This window comes from Astatotilapia calliptera, chromosome 3, assembly GCF_964374335.1.
Source record: "Astatotilapia calliptera chromosome 3, fAstCal68.1, whole genome shotgun sequence".
Taxonomy (NCBI): Eukaryota; Metazoa; Chordata; class Actinopteri; order Cichliformes; family Cichlidae; genus Astatotilapia; species Astatotilapia calliptera.
This window is the reverse complement of record NC_137424.1, coordinates 66,227,740-66,232,594: the sequence shown is the minus strand read 5'-3', so window position 1 is coordinate 66,232,594 and position 4,855 is coordinate 66,227,740. Positions and strand designations below refer to the sequence as shown.

At 39.2% G+C, this 4,855-nt stretch overlaps 1 long non-coding RNA gene across 1 annotated transcript; it reads right to left on the bottom strand.

The window, feature by feature from the left end:
- LOC113013350 (uncharacterized) lies at nucleotides 1–2,396 on the bottom strand. The gene is made up of 2 exons (XR_013906331.1): nucleotides 1,934–2,396; nucleotides 1–1,697 (listed from the first exon to the last, which is right to left on the bottom strand). It is a non-coding gene; the product is annotated as an uncharacterized LOC113013350 (long non-coding RNA).
- Nucleotides 2,397–4,855: the final 2,459 nt, after the last annotated feature.

The window sequence follows — 4,855 nt, the reverse complement described above, 5'->3', positions numbered from 1 at the left end:
TTTGGTTATTCAGACTTTATTCTGACTGAAACAAGGCTGCAGGCTCCAAACTCTGTTTCACAGGGACAGGCTCAGACAGTTTCACTTTAACTCAGTTACAGTGTTACACCTGTTTGTACATGCAGTGGGTTCATTCACACGCCCACACATCAGTGTTTTATTTTCTTTGGACTGATTCCAGATCAGATTAAATCTGCATTGACTGGCTCAACCAGTCAGAGGTTGAGCCAAGAAATACTTTTTAAAAATCAAATATTAAAACATTTTAAGCCTATATTAGAAAAAAAAGCCATGGTAAAAACTTGGAAAAAAAAGTAAGCCCCCCCCATTTTTCAAACCCATCCGATGGTTCTCAGGCTGGATATTTGGCTCTCCTACCATAGAGTGTAGCCTAACCTATCTAGCACGTGTGTGTGTGTGTGTGTGTATGCAATAAAAGAATATAACATCCACACCTGTACAGTAGCTGAGTGATACATGTTTATGTGTTACAAACTTTTAAGAAAATCACTAGATAATCTTTAACAATTCAAATACATTATTAATTTTTTTTATAAAATCTAAAATATATATAAAATAAAATATTTTTAAACAACAGATAATGATTTAAACTGACAATTATTTTTTAAAATTAGGCAGTTTGTTGGTTTGGTGAGCAGGAACATCAGACATCAGATAATTATGCAAAACAATGCAAAGTTTCCTTTTGTATTGTTTCCTGTGTCTCTCCTCTGTCAGTCTGAATGCTGAACTTACTGATAATAACGTGGAACAGCAGCAGGACTCACAGCTCCGTTATGAACCCACTGAACACAAATCATTGGATTATTTGGAAGAAGTCGCCCTCTACGATTTCTGTAGAACAAAAACAACAAGAAGCATGGCAGAAACTGACAGACCAACTGTAAGTCCACTGTTCTGACCTCCGTCATTCTTCTCATCCTCCTTCCCTCCACTTTGTCCTCCTGACTGACCTGCAGCTGAGAAACAGGTGTGAGGTGTCAGCTGTCAGGTAGGTGATGAGTGAAGAACAGAATCCATTTCCTCTTCAAACTGCTGTCAGACATTATCTGCTGCACTCTGATGTCACTTTCTGGATGCAGTCCTGTTCTTTGCTGAGACTGAGGTTGATGAAGCAGTTCCTTCTCAAGTGTCAAAGTGACATCAGGGATCCTTGTGGCGTGTTGGTGACAGCTGTCTGTTTTCATATCATTTTTGTCTCTATGTTCATCAGCAGGAGATTCACAATTCAGCCACAGAACGTTCTCAAACATTTGTCTCTGTGGTTCAGTGCCATGTGAGTCCTAACGTTGTTGTTTATATCTTATGTTGATCAAAACACCAACACCTGCAACAACAACAAAAACTGACATTGCTACTATCTGAGTCCACTGTTGGACCAACATCAGTCACTCTGAATGTTGAACTGGCTTTTCATGAATCTGAAACAAGCAGCAGGACTCACAGTTCAGTTTGGAAGCCACTGATGGAATTTCAAAGCCCCTGATCCTCAGGGGCCCGGTAATCTGGATTTTGTCTATGTCTATATGTTCTGTAGATAAAAACAGCACCAACACCAACAAGCACAGCAGGAACTGACAGACCAACTATCAGTCCAACAGAACCACTCTTCTCTCCTTCATCCTCCTTCCCTCCAGCCTCCTCCCCTCCATCTCCACTTTGTCCTCCTGTCTGAGCTGCAGGTGAGAAACAGGTGTGAGGTGTCAGCTGTCAGGTAGGTGATGAGTGAAGAACAGAACAGAATCCATTTCCTCTTCAAACTGCTGTCAGACATTATCTACTGCACTCTGATCACATCACTCAGACCAGCTGCTTTCTACAAAGTCTCATCAACAACATCTTTAGAAACAAACATCAACAACCAGGAAGCAGCTTCACCTCTGATCACACACACACTCAACTTCACACTCACCTCGTTCTTCTACCTTCAGGATGATGCTGTTCAAAATTTGATTGTTGTATGCTGCTTCACATTCATATGTTCCAGAATCGTTCATGATGACATTCTGGAGAATCACTGAGAAATTTCCATTGTTCATCCATTTTGAGTCCTTCAGCTTCACCCGACCTTTAAAAGAGGGATCCAGGAGGTCTTCCTGAAAATGACCGTCTTTTAAGTAAAAGACATAACCCTTTATCTGCAGGTCAGGTTTGGTCCACCTCAACAGTACGTTAGTAGCATCACTGGGACCGTAACACTCCAGAGTGGCATCTTCTCCTTGTCTGACTTTGACCTCTTTTTGGCCCACAGAAGGAAAAGATGAGAAAAAAAGGGAAGAAAAATCAGTAACACAGTTCTAACAAACTATTTAATTTCAATACAATAATTCAAGCAGTCTTCTTACTTTAAACTGAACATATCACAAAACAGATGATAAGATGATGGAAATAGAAAAATATGTATGAGAGTTGATAAGTGAATAACGAAGCTTTACTGGTGACATATTCACGTGTGTTTATAGATCTTTTTATGTTGATGATAGATTTTTGTCTGTAGAGGAACTGATTAAAATATGTTGATTTTACTTTTGGAAAACACCAGAGCCTATACAAAAGTAAATGTAAAGTCATACCAATTACTACTGTTTTATTCATTAATTTTAATTTTATTTTATTTTATTGTTTTTGTAGAAGGTGCTGTAGAAGATTTCTATCCTGAGTACATTTCTTGCATAAAAAATAGAACAAATGTCCAACCTGTGTGCTTTGCTTTTAATCTAGTGAAAAACCCCAATAATAAAGCTGGTGTGCATATTAAAGTCAATAATTGAAAGTATTTTTTAAAATTAACTTTAAACATGTTGTTGTTGACTTAGATAAAGATAAAATATATATCAAAATGGTCTACACTTAAAATGTACCTTTTAAGTGAGTCCTACAAAGTGCTTTCAGGTGTTTTCACAGACACAGGATGGAGCCTGGGAGCTTTAAAGTTCGGTTTGTTAAACAGTGCTCGCTTAAACTGAACTGTGTGATTTCTGAACCATAATCAGCTAAACATTTTTTTGAGTTTGACTTTTTGCTCTACGTGAATAAATGTCATGTACATGTAGCCACCGTGATGCACCCATTTGTTTTTAACTTGTTTTTTTGTTTTCACTGATAATTGTATTAAAAACACATTTCCTCTTGCTTGAAAGTCCAGCTAATGTCTGCACAGATCCCTGACAGGATGAATATCAAACAGCTCAATAATAAAAGGAAATTTATAAAATGTTTTTAACCAACCGCATCCTACGGAAACAGAGACATTTGCAATACCATAGAACAAGCACAAGCTTTAGTTACACCTTTGTGTACAGTGGAGAGCCAACAGCCAAGTAGTCATTTCTCTTAAGGTCCCCAACCCGTTCTCACTCCCAAAGCGTAACATTTTACGCTAGGTGACAAATCGTCACCATATTACGTTTTCGGCTACCCACCACGTTCCTAAATGACGACCTCGGAAAAAGAGGAAATATGAGAACCGTCTGGACTGAACCTACACATGTTCGCTCTTTTTCTTCAAATCGCTTAGAAACACGCTATTTAACATCATTAAAGTCCTGGTTACGGTCTGGAATAAGGTTATGGTTAGGGCTAGGGATAAGGTTAGGTTTAGGGCTGGAATACAGGGCTGGAACGTCTATTACCGCGGGAGCGTCATTGCGCTGGATTCCAGCCATAACCCACCGCGTACCATAAGAACGCCGAAGGTCTCCTTTCGCGTTCCTCAGGAACGCCGCGGGACGTGACAAAACGTCGACATGTTACGCCTCGGGAGTGAGAACACTCTGAGGTCCCATTATATTCACTGCAGTAGACACCAGCGTGCTGAGCAAAAACAGCAATGAACATTATTGTCTGGAGTCACACCCACGATGTGACCACCATCTCAGCCCACAATACCTACAGTCAGTTTGGATTTCTGGACTCATGTGGGTTCTCATCACCATTCTGTTTTGACTCTTTTAATCCAGGTGACATTGATGGGTAAGAGGGTGTCCCCACAGCATAAATAAAAGGCATTTCCAGTACAAATGGGCTGACATATCCTGAGCATAACCATGTATAATATCCACTGAAGTTAAAAAGAGGTGCTTTGCAACATTAAACTACAGTGTGCAGTACGTATTTTTCGGACTATAAGGTGTGTAACGGGTGTATTAAAAAATAATTTATATTTCACCAAAGATCCATCCTGCAGTGTTATCTTGCTTTGTCAGTATTGGTTATGTATTTGTGTTTATTTATATATGTTTATTTTCTGTATTTATATTTTGGGAGCTTTTATTTTGTTTGTGTGACCTTTGACTTCCCACGAAGTCACTTCCTGTAGCTGCGCACTATTTTCCTCAGTCGCCTAGAGGCCCCGCTGAGGAGAGGTGAGCGTAAGCTAGTGTTCTCAGTTACAGAGCGAATAAACACAGTTAAAGTAACTAAAAGTAATTCAAACACTGCTCGTTCCCTTTGTGCATTTTGTCTCACAGTTCTGTTTGATGTTTTAGTGTGAATTCGTTTTTCTGTCGAGTACAGCACTTTATTATAACATGCTAGTTAGCCAATCTCAGATGAGAGCATAGGAGCATGCACGTGGCTTCTCATGTGGTCCGCTATCCTTCTCTCTCCCTTGAAGGTGTTCATGCAGAAGTCCAGTAAAGTGAAGTTGCTGTATTGCTTTGTTTTTATTTTAAACAGGTATGTGAGCTCCCTCCTTTTATTTTTGTGTCATGTGAACTGGTTATATCTTCTGTTTGTTTGTGATTCATGTTCACTGTTTCAACTTACTGTAAATATGTAAAATTGCCACTGGTAAATGAAGTCTCCCTAAAGTATAATTTTGTTGATGAGGTAA